Source organism: Augochlora pura, chromosome 3 (assembly GCF_028453695.1).
Source record: "Augochlora pura isolate Apur16 chromosome 3, APUR_v2.2.1, whole genome shotgun sequence".
Taxonomy (NCBI): domain Eukaryota; kingdom Metazoa; phylum Arthropoda; class Insecta; order Hymenoptera; family Halictidae; genus Augochlora; species Augochlora pura.
In genome coordinates, this window is record NC_135774.1 from 28,551,037 (window position 1) to 28,573,513 (window position 22,477).

The following is a 22,477-nucleotide window of genomic DNA, read 5'->3' on the forward strand; positions in this document are numbered from 1 at the left end:
TGGCGCCAGCTTCAGCGTTAATCCTAGCTATTCTCGAGGCTGTCGTTGATGCACCGGCGCCAAGAAAAATCCTGCACCCTTAGCGATATCGCGTAATTGTGCGCCGCGAAGCGTCTACAGCGAGCGAAGGCGGAGGTGTTCTTAAAGCGAGCGAATTCCGGCGAGCAAACAAAGGGGGATAGGGGGCTGGATCGCTTAGCTCGAGTCGACGGGGGGGGGGGGGGAGCAGCAGCAGCAGCAGCAGCGATATTATTTGCATCTTGCCGCTCGCGTTTCCCTTTGTTCGCCTCGAATCCTGGCCCGGCGCTCGAAGGATCCCCCGCGACGCGTCGCCGCCGCTGATAAAGGGTGCGAACTGTATCCGAAAGACGGAAGCGTAACCGAGCCGTTAAGTATATTTAACTTGGAGGCGCACCGGCCCGCCCTTTTGCGCGGGACCGGCTCCGATAATTAAAAGGATCACCTAGGGGGGTCCTCCGTACCCCGTCCTCCGTGTACGGAAGCGCGCCGGCGAACGTGCGCGCGTTGTTACGTGCAGAGATTACTCCCGACGTTTCTTTTGCTCCTCCCTGAGCGTTCACGGTAGCTAACGACGACCGGGAGCACGTTAGAGCACGTTGGAGCAAATATTTTTCCAAACTTATAGCATTTCTATTTTAAGTAACCTGGTGCGTTGTGCACATTATAGAATTCATATTTGCGACTCTTGTAATAGTTAACAGGCTCTTAACAATTTTTCGTATGCGAGTGAACTTGATAAAAATGAGTTCAAAACGTGGCGTGATCATTTTCAACGGCGCCATCCGATCGCAAAGGGTTAATATTTCTTTGGACGTTGCGCGGCCAATTAGAATCGATCTAAATACCCGCAAAACTCATTTACCTACGGCCACGTGAGCAAACCGGCCCCTCGGCTCGCAACAACGTATACACGCGTAGAACGAGTATTCCGCTCGCGACATCCGAGCGGAACGCGGCAGAGGATCCGTGCGCGACGATGCCGCGCGGCGTTGCACGGCCTCGCAGATCACTTTATCGGCGAAACGTCAATTCGCCGGGATAAAAATCCTTTGGCCGGGGGAGAGGGGAGGTTAGGGGGTTAGGGGGAGGTGGGTCGGCTCGTTTCCTCCATTTTGGTCTCTGTCGCGATAAATTATTTACTCGGCACGCAGTTATCGGGTTGACAGGCTATCAGTCAATAACAGAACTTCCGGGACCCCGGAACTTTACACTGCGCCGACGGCGTGGACTGGGCCGCGCCGTTCCCTCCCCTCCCTCCCCTCGCGTTTTCTACGCCGCGGAGGAAGCATTAATATTCGATATTGTTTGACGGCTCGGTAATCGCCGCGTCACCCCCGCCGCGGACCGATTATTTCGATGATTTTTTTCTGACACGCCGGACGGGTCGATCGGTGTGTGCCACTTCGACGCCCGGCGAAACGGGTTCGGTGACTTTGAAGTGAATATTTTTTAAATCGGTCAGACGTGATGGTCGAATCACAGCGATTTTGTGGTTCGAAGTTTATTGTAGAGAAGTAGATTGTTAGATGGTAAAATTTTATTGTTATTGCTTTACATTGAAATTATATTAGATTTACAGTGAATATAGCTTCAAGTGCAAAGGGTTAATATGTGGCAAATTTAAGAACATTTGATCTACGGCAGTCCTCGACCAATTTTCTTAATAATCAATTTTCTTAATATCAAAAATAATCAATGAAAAATTACTGAAATCTATTATTTAAAAAATACAAAAAAACATATAACTATCAGTAGCTACATCTTACTATATTTAAATTATTTTTCAGTAAAAATATCGTTACAATATCTCTAATAGCTCAGAAATGAATTTATATTATAGAAATGAATTTGAGCTATTATTTAATAGCTCAAAATGATTATATGAACACTTTACCTACCGGTAGCCTATAAATCGGCTTTTTATAGGCTAACCAATAATTTCTTATCTATTATTGAAGTAAAAGAATTAGAATGTACTACTGTAAGCTCCCATATTATTATACAATTTTTGAGATACCAGCCATGATAAATAAAATAAGTAAAATAAATGAACCAGATATTGTTTAATGCTAATATTATGAAAATTGAAAAATATTACTAGATTTTATTACCCCATAATGACATAAATTTTCAAATGATCAATCGATAAAGTGTCAAAATACTTCGTGTTAAAATAATAATTATTTATTCACCACTGAATCCATCACAGATGTAAGCCATAAAGTTTACGAATATTCTCTTGAACGCAACACAGAATCCCCATTCGCAGAACGAAAGAGACAGACGCAGCTGTACAATAATTTCGTTCGCATTATTTTCGCGGTATCGCGGCGGCGTAATCCTTTGACGTTCCTACCCACGGCGGTGAGCGGAAGTTAAATTGAAACTGTTCGGGACAATACGATGTTTATAGCAAAGGCGTACGTCTCGCGATCACAGAAACTTCATTGCAATTTAATAGCGGCCGTAATTGTACAAGTTGTTTGCCGAGTTTAAAATATATTGCGCTCTTTAGAGAAAGCTCGCCTCGCGATTATCGAACTTTCTTCGAAAATGTTATACCCGCGCTGCGATATATATATATACGCTTCGTATAAGCTGAATCGATATTTAATATCTACGGCTGGAAGTTATGGAAAACAGTATAAAAACTGGCGCGCGCGCGCGGCAATAAGCCCGGGGCACTTAAACTCGCGGCGAACTTTATGGAAGAATAAGATACGGGACGATTATAAATGCGGCTGACATGCACGCACGAGACAATTAGTTTTTAACAATTGAGCGGGGAATTTTTATTAAAAGTTCACCTGGGGCGTAGGAGTTTAATAATCTTGATAGATTCGATGGGGTAAAGGAGACTATAGTGTGCAGAGGAAACTGTAGTTTAACGAGAGAAATTAGATATTAGGGTGTCCCATAAGTGTCTCTTTCCACGCCGCGATATACAAGACCTCGTTGTATAAGACCTCGAGAGTATGCTCCATGAAAATCGACGCTACAGTGTGCGGAAGAGAATTTAGTGTCGATCGCCGCTCTATCGAGTCTCCAAGCTATTAATTTTACTAACATTCCTCGATCAACAGCACATAATCATTTAATCAAGATGGGATACGTGAATCGCTATGAACTTCAACTTCAAAACCAATTCACGGAGACCGATCTTACTAATTAATAATTAATATCGTACAACGTACACTTTCTCAATTTAATACTTCTGAATTTCATATTCGTCAATTTAATATTTCTCAACTTAATACACGACTAAATTAAATATTCCACGCTTAAATAAATATGTTTCGACTAAAACAATTTTATAACATATCTAAGATCCTTTACTTTTCAATCGAACTATTAAAAAATTAAAAGTACAAGTCCGCAAAATACAATAAAACACAAAATAATTTAAAATTAACATTTACAAGTTGCAGTAAAAAAACGATGAAAATACCATAGATCAAAAAATATATTTTATACCTTTAATTAAAGTAACTTAGTCGATTACGTATTAACAACTTTGACATAACCTTAACAGAGTTTCTTCACTCGCCTTCTTAATTTTTTCTTAATTTTTAGAATCTTTAATTCTCAATTATTTCTGCCACCACCTCAACAAAAATCGCCTAAATGAATTATCCACACGCAAAGAACGATCCGCGCGCCTTACTCGTCAATCGAGGATACTCGATCAAAACTGTTGAACAACGTTCCGAAGCCCGGGCGAAGAATTCCCGGTTAAACTCTGCTAGCCGAGAATTTATTAGCCGTTCGGCCGTTCCGGTTGACACGCGGAAAGTTTAAATTAAACCTCGAATTTAATTGTCCCGTGGAAAGGCGGCGCCGCCGTCGATACGACGCAATAATTTCGCGGAAACTGATAGATACCCCGGGCCGCCGCAATGTGTCCCGAGCCAGAACGAACCAACTTCCCCCGAAGATTTACTCCCTCTTGGAATCGGCCGCCGCCGGGATCCTCCGCCGCAAAGTCCGCGGGGCAAACGTCTATTTCATATGGTCGGCTACGCGTTGAAAGACATCCCGGCCGCGGAGGACGGGGATATATCATCGATGGCTATACAGGGTGGGAAAGAAAGAGACGAGAGATTCGAAGAGATTCTCTGCGTTTTTCGAGTCGAAAGAAGAAGCTCTGAGTAATTTTATTGCTAGAGACTGTTAGAAAGGGTTCTTTTTAAGGTTGTGGGTAGATTATTATTGTTTAAGTATATTTGCAAAATTATGGTAGCGTTGAATTTGGTTTATCAATATTTTATCTACATTTTAATTCTTAGTATTCTTTTCTGTTTAATTTCGTATTCAATTTTATATTTAATTATAAAGCAAACCATGTGCTTTCAAACCCACCCTAATGATAGTAACGTCACTTATTTTAATTCTATATATAATAATAATATTCCTTGTGCCTCTCTTTTAATACTATAATCCACTTTTTTAGATTAAAACGAAATTTATTTTGTATTTAATTAGAAATCAAACGAAGAGTGTCCCACACCCCTAATAATAATCACCCAATAACAATAATAATAGTCACCCAATCTTTTTTAATTCGTTACTCTACCATCCCCCATTGCATTCTCTCGCACCATAATCCACATTTTCAAAGGAAACCAAAAGGAAATCTATTTCACTCCATATCCAAGTGCAACAGGAAATATCCGCTACCGCGTCCGAATAATAACGAAGCTTCGCAATTAGATTCCTCCGTGGCGCGCAAATATGTATGGAGAGGAGTAGCGTGCCGGGGGAGGATCTCCCCGCATTACCATTCCCAGCATCTTGACCGGTTCTCAGCCAGGATTTCGTTCCGAGGCGAGGACAGTAATAATCCCCGCGGAGCCGTATTCGGTAGACCGATAGATCCGTCTTCGATAGGGCGCGGATATGCGGGAGAGGGTTGGTCGCCGGAGCCTGTATTCCTAGCGCGCAGCCAGGACGACGTCGTTTTTGTCGGACGTCGGTGAATTTTGAGGACGATAATGCCGGGGGAGAGCTCGTCGCCCGACGATTCGCCACGATTCTCGAGCTTACGCGTAACGCGGTGTCCTCTACGTGTTAGTGGCAACACTGGCATCGTATATGTGTGTGTTCTACGTGTTAGTAGGAACACAGGTATCCTATACGTGTACGTTCTCTACGTGTTAGTTTACTACCCGCTACTGGACTCGTCAGACTTTCTAGCGACTCCTGCCTTAGATAAGGCTAAAACGACGGTTTCGTCGTATATCTCGAGATCTAATCTTTTTTTTGCCATAGTACTCTAATAATTTTTTACACAGAATGTACAGAGGAATCGATCTGTATGAACAGAAATATGCATTTCTATTTAAAGAAATTATGCAATTGTTAATTGCACATGCACTGCTGCATCTAAAAAAAATTGAAAGGCCTATAGATGCAGTGCTCTTACAACCATTTATCTTCCTCCTCTGGCATTTTTTCATAAATGCAATAATAACGGAGTTATGATTCGTAACAATTGCGTGGAACACCCTGTATACGTGTCAGTAGCAACACGAGGATTGTATATATGCGTGCGTGTTCTGCGTGTGATATAGCGTGGATCTCAGGGCTGTGTTAGTTCGTCGGCGAAGATGTCAAAGGGGAAGACAGGCGTGCGGAGAAGAGACGACGCGTGCACCGTACGTGTAGGGTCGCGTGCGAGCGAGCGCGCGCGCGCGCGCGTCTGTGCATGATCGAGATCAATAGGATATCGGCGTGCAACGGTTTAGGTATACGGGATCACCGCGCGGCGTGTATGGAATTCAAAGTCCTTCCATAATTTATCACCGGCCGTGGCGCATCCACGGCGCAGGGGGTTTGAAGGATTCGCCTCGTTCTAAACGCCTCGGGGCCCCGTAATCGATAACCGATATCTCGAAGGCGCGTTATCCGACACCAGGCGATATCATCGGAATCGCGGCCGGGACGGTTTACCAAACCGCCGGCGAATTCGCAATTCAAAGGTACAGAAACACCGAGTGGATAGTAATTGCCCCCCGGTTCGAAGAAATTCACGGCCGATTTAACGGCTTGTTCCGAAGTCGAACGGCGAACAGAGGTTCGAAGTTTCGGCGGCGAGGAAGACTTTTTTACTGGTTGAAGTTGGCGGCGGATGATTCGGTGAAGTGTGCTGATTAGGTGGCCTGGCGGGGAGCTGTGGATATATTATGGTAATACTGTTAACCCTTTGCTTTACGATTCCTTTTAAGCTGCGTGGATTAGCATTTATTTGCACTTAATATTTCCCTTAATACGAACAGACGATTTTTATCTTTTTTTATTATATTTATGCGCTTTCGTTGCTAGACTTTGATGACAGAAGAATTTATTTTTATTTCGTATTTAAATACGTAATAAAATAATTACTAAAATAATATTTTGTTACTATTACATTAAATAATAATAATAATTACTAAATAATATTACTAATAATTACTAATATAATATTTTGTTAATATTACACTGAAAAGAATTATTAAAATAATTTATTTTAATACGTATTTCTGTCGAGTGAAGGGATAAATGTCGAGTCGTGGATAAATGGATCTCGACGCGTCTGAAAGAGCGATAACTGTGATTGCACCTACCGAGTGCAATCTTTTCGAGACTCTAGAGGCACTAGTTTAATAAACAATGCGTGAAAAAGCTCTTCGAAAAATAACAATCGAGACGAGATATAGATTTGAGGTTAGAAATACGAAATTGGTAAAAATGACTGCTTTCTCATTTTTCTTTTTACAATTTTTGTTGTTTCGGGGATGTTTAATGTTTAAATAGAAACATTGATAATAGTCACTGTCGCTTTCAATTATTTTCCAGTTCTTAAAATTCTCGAGTCTCCGAATTGTTTCATATTACCCTCTCGCCGCCGGATAAATATTCCTCTCCTATAATAAGCTTCTTTAAAGAGCGCGTGCATTATTAAACGAGTTTCGGGAGTAACGAGCGCGCGGTAAAAACGATTGTTAAGCTTACCAGCCGGTTTCAAATTGATGAAGCACATGGAAAATTTATGGTTCCGGAAGTATCGTTCTTCGCCTTTATTTATTTTATGAGCCGGTGCTTCTCTGTGTCTCTTTAAATATTCAACGTACCTGCGAACATGCATGCGAAACCGGTATGTATCTCGCTTTCTAAAAATACAGGAGCCGTCGTGTGTCTTTGAAGCTTTGATGCAAAACTTCGCTCATACTCTCTCTCCCTCTCTCTCTCCCTCTTTCTCTCTCTAACTCTCTCTAACTCTATCTATCTATCTCTTTTCCTCTCTCTTTCTCTCGTATACCTGGGTGTACAAAAAACGATCAGGACGATTTCAAATAAACGCAGGCACAGGTACGGCGTATTTGCGAAAAAAGTTATAGCAAAACTAGGATGTGTAACAAATACTCTGTATTTATCTGTCCAGCTGGGGCAGCTTGTCCAGTATTTATCAGCCGGAGCCAAAAATCGATACCGCCCATATTTTGCGCTGGGAAATGGTCTATGCGACGCATTTTAGATCTTTTTTTTCTTTAAATATATGATACTGTAATATACAGAAATTATATGTTTGATTTAATTGTATGGAGATTTGGAGAATTATTAGAGCGAGATTTGACAATCTTGATTTTGTGGCTGAAGTCGAGAAATCTTATTTTAAATGTAGAATAAGGTTTTTTTCTTAAATATGGAGTGGACAATTTTCTACTTGTTTACTACTGAGTTTACTTTATATTTTTACTATTGAGATCTATTTCTTACAAATGAGGCAGACAATTTTTATCTTACAGTTAAAAGAGAAAAACTTGAATTAAAAGAAACCTTGCAATTGAAACGGATAGCCTTCACCTTGCGACTGATACTAACAATTTATTTAACTTTATAAAACCGACAACTTAATTTTTAAAAAGTGAAGAGACTATTTTTAGATTGTAATTGAAACAGACAATTTTTGTCTTAAACAAAGCAACCTTCTCTCAACCATAAAAACCCAATTTTCTCATGAAAATAAAACGAAAAAACGAGCCGTACAATTAAAAAAAAAAGGAAAAACGAGCGATACAATTTTTGCGATCGCAACAGTTTACAATTCCTCTGCATAAAAATGCGCGGCATACGGGTTCGGCGAACAATATTTAACCGGTGTAACGAGACGTGCGCGGAAACGTGCTCTCTCTGCCAGCAACGCGAGCAGACGCTTGGGTCCGCGTAAAAATCGGCAGTATCTAAATATCGGATTGCAAATCGAGAGGGTACGGGGGGTGCGCGGGTGCGAGGGTGCGGGAGTCGTTAGCAGGGACGGGGTAGAGTCACGAGCTAATTACGTAAAAAGTGTGTTAAACGCGCGATTAATTTGGCCGCGGGTTCGTGCCAAAATAGCTCGATAAAAACTGGTCCGGGGCGAGTGGGAGGGAGGGAGGGAGGGGGGATTAGCAGCGGTAATTGACAAGCGAATCGGCGAGGTGTCAGCCGCCGTTCGCCTCCTCGGTCGCAACAATAAATCTCTCTCGCTGTTCTTTCGCCCGCGCGCTCACGCGATTGTTTCGAAGATACACCGGTCACCCGGTGACTCTTTCAAGTGACAGGCGTGATAAAATTGAACGATGCAAATGTAACGAAGCAGCTATTTATTACACTAACGCTTGATAAGAAAAATAGAATTTACAAATGGTGTTGATTCTGCGAATACTATTAGGTTGGTGCATATGAGATGTCAGATGTTTAACACCTTGAGCGCCGACAATCAGCCACTGAGATATCAACGTCGTTAAAGAAATTTAATTAATTAAAGCGAAACTAGAATGCTATATTCGGAAATGCTATATTCCAGAGAAATTACTTCAGATTTCCAGTTGAAACGGCTTCGAGTGCAGAGGGTTAATAACGTGAAATTCCAATAGACGCAAACAATGAACAACAGGTTAAGCACCGGCCTTTTAGAGACATTACCTGCCGGGGATACGTTGGGACTATTTGAAGATTGTGCTACGCGTGTGCTTTTATGACGGCAATGATCGCTGTGAAGAATAATTTCGTCCTGCAACGGAACAGGGTGTTTAGAATGGTAATGACGGCTGCAGAGACCAGTTTCGTCCTGTAACAGGAACACTCGCTCTCTCACTAGGAACCCGGCCGTGAAATGCCATAGGACACCGTCGGCGTCTCCAGATATTCCCCGTAGAATTTTCCGAAATCCACGGTCGGTCCGTGTGTAGCCGGGCTGAACAAAAGATAGAAATCCGATTTGCTCCGGACAGATATAATCCTCCCCTTTCCGCCGCCACCCCGTCGCCACCCCTTTCCGGCCCGCACCGGCGAGCACCGACGAGCCGGTTCGCGTAAGTTTCCCGTGAAGCGATCTGGAAGCTCGGCCTGGCCAAGAACGATCCCGTGGACAACCTGAAAAATCGATCCATCGATCGACCTCCACCTCCCTCCACCGGCAAACCTATAATACGATTACAAATTACGGGACCGTTTAGACGCGTCAGCGGCGAAACTGACCAATCAACGACACCATTGTTGGCCGGCCCCGACACGGCCCGAATGGCCACTGATTTTTACCCGGCCGTCGACGAGACAGTTTTGATACGAAATCAGAGCGCGCGCGCGCACGGTTGGCTCGCGATCGTGACGTACGAATAAAAAGAGTTTCTCGTTCGCGCCGGTTTTTTTTTTCGCGGACCGTCGCCGGTTATTATACGCCGTGGTGAATTAAATTCGGCGCGGCGGGGCAGGTCTTTTTTATCGGGAACGTGGTGAGCTGGATCGGGATATGGAAGGTGTTTCGTTTGGTTGTGAACGGTGAATTAGGTTCGTTGTTTTTAATAATGTAGACAAGTGAGGAAGGGTGGGTTTGATTAGGTCAAAGGTGAGAAGGATATGGTTTTCTGTTTTTCTTTTTTTCGAGAACGGTCTTTTTACATTTCTTAAATATTTTTTTATATTTTTTCTTAATATTTTCTATATCAATCTTAATTATTTAAAGGTCGTCGTTATGATTTTTATATTAATCTTGATTATGCCAAAATCGACGTCAAAATCTTGACTATGCTAAAATTGTTGTATCACGTTCCGAGGTAATTTTTATAACGACAATGTTAAAATTTAAAAAATTGTTAAGCAGTGAAACTGTTAGTAAGAGCAGCAAAGATTTATTTTGAATGCAGAAAAGTGCACTTTATTGCATAGAATGGAAATACTAGGAGCCAGGAGAATTATTACAGATTTACAGTTAATATTGCTTCATGTACAAAGGGTTAATATCAAAAGAGTGGGAATTGTGGGAATAGCGAGAATTGTTTTTATAAATCTTTTGACAGTGCATCTTCTTTCAAATATTAAAACCCTTTTGCGTTTGCGACTAATAAATTCCTCCGCGACTCAATTAATCCATATTTATTGTTCGACAATCTGAACTTTAATGTTGAAATATTGGTAGAAGAAGAATAGAATTTTAATTGATTTTAACAGACTTTAGTAAAATCAATATTTAATAAAGGGTTAATGACACAACTGAAAAAAGTATCGTATATCACGTTTCAGGGGGGTTGTTGTAATGGAAATGCTGCTATCTTTTCGATTTATGGTAAAACGGTGTACGGAAAAAATTTGTTGAACGTTTTTCGAGACATTTCAATTTATATTTCAATTTATATCTGAATTTATAGTCGTAACAATTTTATGTTTAATCCGAGAGACTGCCAAAGGCATTTCCAAACGTAATCGAAGCCATTACTTTTCCCTTTACGTTTTAATACCTTAATACCAAACTATAATTTTTTATATACAATATTATTATTATTGATGATGACATTATTAATAGATTAGTAATTAAATTCTTATATCACGTTTTATTATGAAGTGATTTATAATTTTAGGGACTTTAAAACATTTCCATAAAATAACGCAACGTAATGTAGACAATCTAATACAATTAATTAAATAGTTAGGAAAATTATTAAATAATAAATCACGCGACTCAAAAATATTCAAAACCCACCTCAATCGACAATTTACTATCCACAATTTCAAAAACAAGCAAACTAATCTAAAAATCCATTAATTTCTAATTTACCACCCTTAAGTAATGATCAGCGTACTTCACGTCTTACTCAACTAAAACAATAAAAACAAATTTATTCTCCTAGTATTCCGTCCCACTAATCGAACAGGGTCACCAAAGATCCTGTATAATACAAAACGTATTTCACTCCTCGGCTGTACATCCACGAATTGCGACACGATTCCCGTGGATCTTTTCGCGAGCGATAAAACCGCGATAAAAAGGCGGCAGAGGATCATAATGCTCGAACGGACCTATACGGCGCAATTAATTATAGGAATTGTCTGGCACGTGAGAGATACGGGTTTTAAGCTCCATACATTCGAGCCGCGCCGTTGGTTTTTTCTTTATCCAGCGAGTGGGAAGAGGTGTGGGGGGGAGGAGGAGAGAGCATTTATAACGTGTAATGTAGGTGTAGCCGGAAGCTGCGTTCGATAAAGCCGTAGATTTGTAGAAGCCCCATAGATTTCGGGAAAAATGGCCCGGGAAAGTAAAAGAAATGTGTGGAAACGCGTCCAGCTGGCCGTTTACGATTTCTAATTAACAATCTCCGATTTATCGGTCCGCAACGAATCGCTAAAAAACTATTCCAAGAGCCGTGTTGGTTCGCGCGTTGCTCGCTATTAGGGCGTCACGGCCTCGATTCGCGTGACAGATGTTAGCGAAAAATCCTAACCTCAAAAATAGCCGGCTAGGCCGGTCCGTGTGATAAAGAATATTAGCGCTGGACGCTAACATTTATCGATCGTAAAAATATCGCTCGCAAGATTTGCTTCTGCCCGTATAAACGGGAACTTCGAGTTTAATATAAATCCGATAAATTTAATCAAAAGTTGATTGATTCGATCGGCGGCGATGCGCGGGCACGCGGCGGCTTTGTAATTAATACCGGCGGAAGGGAGGGGGGGGGGCGGTCCGATGCGCGGCAGTTTATAACGGCGGAAACTTCGCGAGCGACATCGGAATGGAATGAAAATTATGGAGTCCGTGGGATTAGGTTTAAATAATCCGCGGTAATATTAAAATTCGGTAATCCGCGGAAGCTTTAACGTTAATAGCTCGGCTTTAACAGGCGCCTGTAATTGCGTCGCTCTCGAATCATCCGCGATTCGACCGGATAAAATATATGTAATTCGCGTGTCTCGTCTGTCTCGGCTAGGAACGACGAATTATTTTGTAACAATATCTCGTCGACTGTATTTAATTAATTAGAGTCAGCGTCGGTGATAGATTTTTAGAAGAAGAATTAAATAATTGTATAATCCTTTGCAGTTAGTGTCCACGTAGCAGGGAAATTCTTAACACCTTGCACTGCTATAACGAGTGAGGTTATGTCATGTAATGCAAGATCTATGAACCCTTTGCACTCGAATGGCGACTCAGCGGCGCCATTAAAATTGTTGCAGCACGTTCCAAAATTATTTTCATACATATAGAAAAAATTGTTGAAAGTGCAACTGTTATATGAGTGACGAGACTCAATTTTATATGTATAGTATATGTATAAACAAGATTTATACTTTAATATAAAATATTCCACTAACGTTTCGCAAGCTCCGCGCGCGTCGGCTGACAATGAAAGAAGCGTCGAAGCAGCGGCCAAATAATTGGGAGAGGCGCGCGCACGCGGACGTTCCCGCGGCGGTAAATTTGCGTTAATTTTGGAATTTGCGTGTCGGCGCGCGGGCGACCGGAACCGTTACACGCGCCACCGAAATTCCAAGTTTCAGTGCTACGGCGGTTTACGGCCGCCGAAGCAATTTTACGGTTGATGAAGGCGTCGTCCGCGAGCCGAAACAATGGTAGCTCTCGGACAACGTTCTACGCAAGTTTATTCGATAAGCAATAAAAATTCCTCGCGGAGACAGGCAGCGCGTTACTTTGCAATTATGCGAAAGCGGAGCAACAAGGATTCTACAGTCAGTCCTATAAGTATTCGTACCCTCGTTGCTTCTAAGAGAAATCTGTTGAAATCAAGGGGGATGCATGTAAGATTTTGCAATAAACTTTTTTTATTATCTTATTTAACATTTTTCGATGTCACGAAAATTAATAGAAAGTAAAAAAGCTGCTAATGCGATTTTTTGACAAAATCTACAAGAATACTTTTGTCGACTGTTATTATATTTATATAATATATTTTATATTTATATTTTTGTTATTAGTTAATCAATTTTGTTACAATTTGGTACAAACAAACTCTATACCTGTGTTTATTCATTATAAAAATTTTATTGCAAAATCGTACACGCGTCCCTTGATTTCAACAAATTTCTCTCATAAGCAACGATAGTACGTATACTTATGGGACTGACTGTATATCGGCCTGTATAACACAGGACGAGCATGATCGCGATACTGTGCATCTCCGGCGCGCGCGAACAACGCGAGTTGAACCCGAACACGATCACGGTGTATTAAAGTATTTTATGGTGATTGTTATGGACACCGTTACAACGCGGATTACAAGTTCAAGTAACGTGGAATTAATTCAGTTTATGGGAATGTTCGAACTTAGTTTCTATGGTCGGGCCGATACGCGGGGCGAGGCATTTCGGAAAATAAGTTGCCTCGAGCGGAGCCCAGCTTTATTGCTCCACGCCACCCTCCCCCTCGCCTCGCCTCCTCCTTTATTTTCATATCCGCGGCTGACCCTGAAAAAACTTTTTATCCGATAGTAATCACTGTTTAGCATGCAATGCAAATTTACCGCTACCTTGGGACAACGACGGCTTCTTGTTTTTATCGTTTTCCTATAATTTGCTCGGCGGCGAACTAATTTTAAGCTTCGAACCGGAGGAGGGGGGTACGGTTCCGTGCCGCTGTAAAACTGAAGCAAGTAACGAAGCACTTCCGATGTTTTGTTCGGCCGTCGAACACGGACGCAGGGTGATAAAAATTGTCGCGCGACGGGTGTTGCGTTTCCTTCGACGACTGTTTCGATCGCGGACGTCGTGTCGTCGCGTTCAAGCGTCATGTTTCACCCTTTAGGGGCTCGTTAATCTTTTGTGTCACGTGGTAATGCGTTCACATTTACTGAACAATTTTAGTTATTTTTTTATAAGATGGGGTGTACGTATCAGATTTATATAAGGTCTCTGAGGCAATTAATTAGAACAGTATAAATAACCTAAAATATGAAATTAAATGACTCGCAAGTTGCTGCAGGTAGATACTTAACTCGTTACCCATCGGAAACCTATAAATCGGCTTTTTGCCCCGTACGATAACCCGTGAATCACTTGTCAAGGTAACCAATAATTTAATATCTATTATTAAGATGAATGTGTTAGATTGTACTGCCGTAAGCTTCGGTATTATTATATAATTTTTTAAATGTCAAATATCTTTCGCGGTTCATTTAGCTAAATTTTTACGGCCAAATCCCCGATCGCTGAAGGGTTAAGAAAAAATTTCTGTCCACAGAGGGTTGTTGGAAAGAAAATTGCAAAATTAATTATTACTGGACGTAAGCGACGTTCTTACATTCTACGGATATTAATAAAATTAAGATGACGTAATAAAAAAATTTTTTTTAAATTAATGTTGATCTAGAAAAATAGAAAGACGAAATAAAAGTATAGAAGAATATAGGAATTTATAATAATCGTTTCTATAGACAGTCATACTGTTTTTATAAAATTTATACAATATTATACAGATTTTATAATATTGATACAGATAAAACAAAAAGTCTATATTAACAAATAAAACGATAAATCGTACGACAAATATAACGCAAAATCCGCGTCGCTCAGAAAATCGAAATATCGTGCGATTTTTATAGAGATCCGAGAGAGGACGTATCGGACAATTATTTTTCACGTTTCTAACATTTTTTTCAAGCGGTGACATGACGCGGAATGGTTCTTCTATTCCCCTTAACCGAGGGAACGCGAGAAAAGCCGGGCGCGAGCTATGAGAGAGCACGTGTATCGATTCGATGCCGTATCGCAGTTCGAAATAGTTCAATTTCACGGTGCAAACCAGATTTTTTTTCGGGCTTCTTCTAATATATAAGCGTCCCGGAATCGAAGCGACCGGGCGGCGTGAACGTGTATATTCGCCGGCGAACGGAAGTCCTTTAAAAGGAGACAATGCGTGGGGCTAGATGTCCTGGGTAACGTATCGCGTGCGTAAAATCCATTACCGGCGTCGACGGGCGTCCTACCAATGAAATAGAAAAAAAGTGTTCTCGACGCTTTTGAACGCTAAACGGGCAGATTCTCCGAGTCGGAAAATAATCACAGTGGGATTGTTAGTGAAAAGTGAAAATCCTGATAATAAATCCTTAGTGAAAATTCTTGTAATAAATCGTCAGTGATAGTTCAATAGTCAGAAAATAATTACAACGGAACTGTTATTGAAAAATGAAAGTCCTTATAATAAATTCTTAGTGAAAATTCAGTCGTATTTTCTTTATACTTCAAATATTTTTTAAAAATTCGTAAATCATTATTAAGAAATCGGATATGGATATTAATATTCATAATTGGTATAATTTGTATATATTTAATATTTATAATTTGTATAATATGTACATGTAACGTACATTCAAGCTTCGACTAAAAAGTATTAAAAACATTCCGAAGCATGATTCAACGGTATCGAGATATAATTTAATACCATTGCCATGGAACACGATTTAATACCATTAACCGGAACACGATTAAATAATGGTGCACGATTTGATAACATCGAATGGAACATGATTTAAGAATATCAAATGAAATACGATTTAATAACATTAAATCAGCCCGCCGCGAAATTGTGTTACATCGGTCTCGCTCCGAACGGCTCGCATAGAAACACGTGCCCATGTGAAAACTTGAGAACACCGTATTTAATTACCAAACCGCGGCAGGCCACGCCAGAGAATCGAGCGAATAAAGGTACAATCACTGCGAGCATTTAACCCTTAACCACCTGCACGATAATAACGAGTTAGACTCGTGACAAAGACGTCATGCAAGAGCTACTATAATAAATATGAATATTATTAATCATTTTTAAATCGAAATTAATTTTAATTCTTCTGTTATCAAAGTTTAAAAATGAAAGTAAATAAAAATAATGGAAGAAATAAAAATAACAGGAGAAAGAAAAATTATTTGGCCCTATTAGGAAAAATATAATATTAAGAACAAATAAATGTTAATCAACGCAATTTTTTTCAATCACAGCTGACTATTAAAATTAACGAATTATTTCGAGACCTGAACAATTTTCAGTGGCGCCTCAGTGTCATCGCTCGAGGTCAAAAGGTTACAGAGCGCGGACGAGCGCGACACGTCAGACGAAATCGACACGAAAAATCGCGACCGGATATCCTGGCTCCAGCCCAGGGCAAAAGCAACCCCCCCCCCCCCCCCGTTAAAATTGAAAACGCACTTTCGAGCATCCGAATAATACCACCTGTCAGATTCAAACGGCTAAAGTGCTTCTGTTCCGTGGAAACTCGATGAATTTCGGCTTCGTGCTCGGCAACGAAATTCCGAATCCCCAAACAAGACGCTTTAGCCGCGCCGGAATACCTATTAATGCACTGCCATACATTATTAACAGCGATAACTTCCTCCTGCGAATGTTGCGAATTTTGCGAATGTTCATCGGAAAACTGGCACGGCGAATTTGACGGGGCAATATTAAATATCGCGATAGCTGGATCGAGGGTGGGGTGGAACGAAGAAGAGGAAGGAGAAGATGAAGAAGGAAAAGGAGAAGAAGGAGAAGGAGAAGAAAGAGAAGAAGAATATAGTGACTACCTTCGCCATTCTGTTTCCATATAGGGTGGTCCACGCAATGGTTTCAAGTCATAACTCCGTTATCATTGCATTCATGAAAAAATGCCAGAGGAGAAAGATAAATGGTTCGAAGAGCACTACATCTGCAGGCCTTTCAATTTTTTTTAGATGCAGCAGTGCATGTGCAATTAACAATTGCATAATTTCTTTAAATAGAAATGCATATTTTCTTTTACACAGATCGATTCTTCTATTCATTCTACGTAAAAAATGATTAGGGTACAATGGCAAAAAAATGATTGGATCTCGAGATATACACCGAAACCGTCGTTTTAACCTTATCTAAGGCGGGGCCCGCTGGAGAGCCTTACTGGCGAGTCCACGAATGGGCCCGGGACCAAACCAAATTCACAGACTTAAAAGCGCGCCACAAGGAGAAGAAGAAGAAGAAGAGGAAGAGGAGAGAAGAAGGGGAAGAGGGCGGAAGGGCGCCGGGGAATTCGCTAACTGAACGACAAACTGCGAATCCCCGTGAAAATCCATCGCATCGCTCTTCTAGGGAAGTTACGCCCGGCGTTCGGCGCCGGCCATAGTTCCTGGCCGTCCAATATCCAGCTGCCACGCGTACCAAAGACAAGTAAAACTTAGGTGAAACTGATCGGCGTGGCGGAACGTTTGGCCGCGATACGGGGGCGAAAGAAGAAACTGTGCGGGAAAAGGGGGGTTCATAATGCCGGCAGGAAGCGGGCTGCCGTGGCCACCGAACCGCGTAACACTTATCTCCCTCTCTTTCTCTCTCTCCCTCTCTCTCTCTCTCTCTCTCTCTCGGCCGACAAAGTTTTACTCCGACGCGGCGGGGGTGGCGGCCGATCGACGATATTCACCGTTTAAAGAAATCTACTTTTTCCCGGCGGCGCAATTCGTTCAGAAAGAATCTCCGTGTGAATGGAAATGGACTTTTTTTCACCCCTTTTTCTCTTATCAGCTTAACGAGCTTTTCTTTATCCGCCCGATAACGCTGCTCCGTTGCTCGAACAGGCCCGGCTGCCTCCACCGGCCTCCCTCAATCTCCCTCTCGCTCTCTCGCCCTCTCTCTTATGCTCCGTTTCTTTGTCTTTCTCTCTCTTAAGCTTAGCTTCGCTTTCTCTCTCTTACGCTTCGTTTCGCTTTCTCTCTCTTACGCATCCTTTCTCTTTCCCTCTCTTAAGCTTCGTTTCTGTGTCTTTCTCTTTCTTATGCCTCGTTTCTCTATCTTTCTTTCTGTTAAAGCTTCGTTTCACTGGTTTTCTCTCTCTCATGCTCCGTTTCTCTATCATTCTCTCCCTCATGCTCCGTTCTTTATCTTTCTCTCCCTCATGCTCCGTTCTTTATCTTTCTCTCTCTCAACCTCCCTTCGTCTATTTTTCTTTTTCTTGCGCTTCGTTTCTCTATCTTTCTCTCCCTTATGTTTCGTTTCTCTATTTTTCTCCCTCTTACGCATCGTTTCTCTATATTTCTCTCTCTTACGCATCGTTTCTCTATCTTTCTCTCCCTTACGCTTCATTTCTCTATCTTTCTCTCCCTCGTGGTTCGTTCTCCATCTCTCTCTCTCGCTCTCTTACGCTTCGTTTCTTTGTCTTTCTTTCTCTCTTACGCTTCGTTACTCTTTCTCTCTCTAACGCTTCGTTTCTCTGCTTTTCCCTCTCTAACAGCTACTTTTTCCTTTTACGGTTCAGTTCCCGTGTGTACTTTTTCTTTCCTCATTCTTTGACCCTTCCGCTCTCTCTCTCTCTCTCTCTCTCTCTCTCTCTCACTCTCACCGCCCCCCGGGGCGCCCGGCCGTCGCCGTACTTTCTCGCCTATTTCTGCATAAAAACGTCATCCTTTGTTATCTGCTCGCCCGCGCACCACTTAGCTGTCTCTATTTCCCGGTTTTTGCGCGGCCTGTTTTTGTTACGTAAACCGGTTCCTGTCGATTTTACCGGTCGCGCGCGCTGTGTTACAGCGCACCCGATGTTTCAATGGCCGCCCTGATATTCCACGGCAAAAACAGCGTCGCGTTAACCCTTCACCGCATTTCGACGAGTCCGACTCGCGATGGAAATTACTAGTAATAAATAATTATTACGGATATAATAATTAAGTACGGATGTTATTCTGTTCTTTAACATTGGAATAAAATTATAATCCCTTGTTATTGATATTTAACCCTTTGCTCTCGGAACTATTTTAAGCTTGGATCCAAAATTGCTATTTCGACCAGCTGTAGTATAGTACTTGGTATAATTTATGCGTTTGAAATTGGGATTTGTGACTCGTAAAACTGTTACGCTTTTAACAGAACGGTCTTTAATAATGTGGGCATTATTTTATTAATTGCATGACAATTTTCATTGGCGCTTCTAAGAAATTGTGCCAATTGAAAAATTCCTAATCGCAGTGACATAAAACAAAAATTTTAAAAAACTTTATTTTCAAATAAAAAAGACTTAGTTTTTAATTTTTCCATCATACTAAGTAATATCAAAAATTTAAATAAAAGCATTCTAGCTACGATCTAGTGTCCCTGAGATTTAAAACAATTCAAGTTGCTTATAATATAAATTCAGATTGCTTTAATTCCACAAAAGCTGTTGCACTTTAAAAGCCACCAAAATACCACTAAAATTCGCTATAGTCTCTTCAATAAATAACATTGTCCCCCCGATTCAAGTACATCGTTTCCCTCTCATCTCCATCCCGGTCCCCGTCTCGCTCCTCCCGACATCCTTTTTTTTCTCCGGCCATCGATCCTTCGCGCACCGAATCCTACGACTCGCTCCTCTCCGACATTCATTTTCTCGCTTCCGGAGCCCGCCTTTCATCCTTTATCCCATCCCCGCTCGTTAAATTGAGCGCAACCAGGCTTGCGAGCCCCGTAGCCTCTCCTCGGCCCCCCGGAGCCGAACAAGATCGCGCTACCAGTCGAGGCCCGCGTCTAATTTCGCGAACGTGCTCGATTAGCTGTCTCGCGGCTCTCCTCGCGCTATCGTATATATATATACATATACATATATATATAATACATATACACGCATTCCGAGTCAATGCCGTTACCGGCGCCGCGCGGATAACAGTTACGATACTCCGTTTACCGATCCTAACGAGAGCGTTCCTCGTTACGGCCTGATACATCCCCTCCCCCTCCTTCCGCACCCCCGTTTCCCCGCGCTTTACATCTCAATTGACGACGGCGCGACGCGGCGACGCAATCAAGACGGTTGCCCCGCGTGTAAAGTTCGACGACGACGACGACGTCGACGTCGACGACTCGGACCCCCGTTTTGTCGACCGTAGTCCTTCCGGCAGCGACGGCACCGGCAGCAGGGCGATCCTTTCGCAGATTATATGCAGTCCGACGTTTATGGCCCCGCGTTTACGTAGGTCGTTTAACCCTTCGCTGCCGGGAGAACGCGGCGCCGCCGTTCCATTGGGAAATATCGCCGCCCTTTTCGACCCGGCTAACCCCCGCGTTCGCAGATTTGTTTTATGGACTAAATAAATTTCTTCGCTTTTACGCCGAGTCGTTTTGTACGGAGAGATAACGCCGCCCGGACTCTTACTGTAAACGGGCCCGGATTTATTAATCGGGAAGACGGGAGGACCGGGCTCGTTTCGGCAAGGGCTGGGTTTCGATTTCCGTTGCTGTTGGTTAATGAAGATTTTTGTGGTAGTTGAACACTTGGTGCGGTTGTATTTAGAAATGTTAGAAGATGGTTTATTAAATCGTTTATTATATTGATTATTGGATAGTTTAGTAAATTTTTTATTAGATTGATTTTTAGATGGTTTACTAAACTTTTTATTGGATTGATTATTGGATAGCTTAGTAAATTTTGTATTAGATTGATTATTAGGTAGTTTATTCAATTTTTTATTAGATTCATTATTGGATAGTTTATTAAATTTTTTATTAGATTCATTATTGGATAGTTTATTAAATTTTTTATTAGATTCATTATTGGATAGTTTATTAAATTTCATTGTATTGATTATTATAAAGTTTATTAAATATCTTATTATATTGCTTACTAAATAGTTCACTAAATTTCCTATTAAACAGCTTATTAAATAGTTTACAGATTACTATATTGATTATAATATTACAACATCGATTACTTTTTCCCAAGTATGAAACTAACCCCTTTCGTCACGTCATACCTTATATAAACACATACATACTTATATAAACACTACATACCAACATATAAATTATCCAAAAATAATAATTACTATTATTTTAATAGGAACTGTAAAACTACGTCTCCTTATTTAACCTTTCTTTTACGTAATTAACAAGCGTCCGTTACTTCGCTGTAAATTTATTAATCAGAGAATCGTTTCGAGAAACTATAAACCGAAAAGGTAATTTCATTTGTGATTCAATTCGCACGAGTTTTATGGATCGAATATTCGCTTGGAACTGTTGCAAACGCGTAAGTTGAATTTTCTGTCATAAAGCACTCTTCCGCTTCTATGGAATCATTGATTCGTCGATGAAAAGTAGAATTTCGGAAAACATGGTACACCAACACGTGGAAGAACGGCGAAGATATACTTGGCTCTCCATGATGTAATATACGAGCGGCGAATTAACGCGACGTCGCTTCGCGTTTTATCGAAAGCGGGTTATTTTGTAAAATTTTACGGGGCCCCGCATAAAATTGGCAATTCGGGTGCCGGAGCGACGGTTAAGCTCCGGATACGTTAACTGCGCGCGCGAGAGCAGCGTCACCGGTTTTATTCTTTCGCGAACGATTCGAACGGGTTTCGTAACGAAACTCAGGGACAAGGGGAGGGGGGGGCGAAGCGGAGGGGGATGAATGCGATTAAAGTTTTTAATACGTAACTGGTTGCTAGGATATTTATATGCTATAAATGTTCGAAAGTTCCACCGGGTCCCGTGATTATGGTTGCTTCGGATTCGGTTTCCTCTCCTCCACCTCCTTCTCCCCCTCCCTCCCCCGTCCACGTAGGAAACCGTGCATTCGGATCTGACAGTGTTCGAGCTGTTTTATTATGCAATTCAAAGTTTGCGCCATGAAAGTGTAATGCGAGCGTTATTATACTAATAAAATGTTACTTCTCGGTGGAATAATAGGAAGGGGGTGGGGGGAGAGGGGACCGGATGAACGTAACTCTCGTCGCGGCGCCAGCGGAAAAATAAACGCTTCGAGTGGACGCTTCGGAACGGAATAAAACACGGTGTTTCGTAAAATGTATATACGCGTCTATGCACGCGCCGCTTGTATTTGAATACATTATCTTAGTCGGAGCGAGAGAATTGCGAGAAGGCTTGTCTTGAATATGTATATTGTTTCGGGAACGAATGACGAAAATTTTATTGGGGACACTTTGTGTGACGAAGCTTTTTTATCCTGCGTGGATAACAATGGTTTATATGAATATGGTTTAATTATTATATGGTTTAATGGAATACTTTAGTCATCATCAATTAATGTCAGTTTAAATATTAAATGAATAATATTACTACTACTACTACATTATATTACTGTTACATCAAAAAATATCATTTTAAATATTACACAAATAAATATTACTACTTCATAAAATAGTACAATCTTAAATATTACATAAATAGCATTATTAACAAATCAAGGAAGAACCAACCCCA

General features: G+C 41.3%; 1 protein-coding gene across 1 annotated transcript in view; it reads left to right on the plus strand.

Moving 5' to 3' along the window:
• LOC144467918 (acid sphingomyelinase-like phosphodiesterase 3b) overlaps positions 1-22,477 on the plus strand; it is a 103,114-nt gene that overhangs the window by 71,958 nt on the left and 8,679 nt on the right. The window lies entirely within an intron of this gene.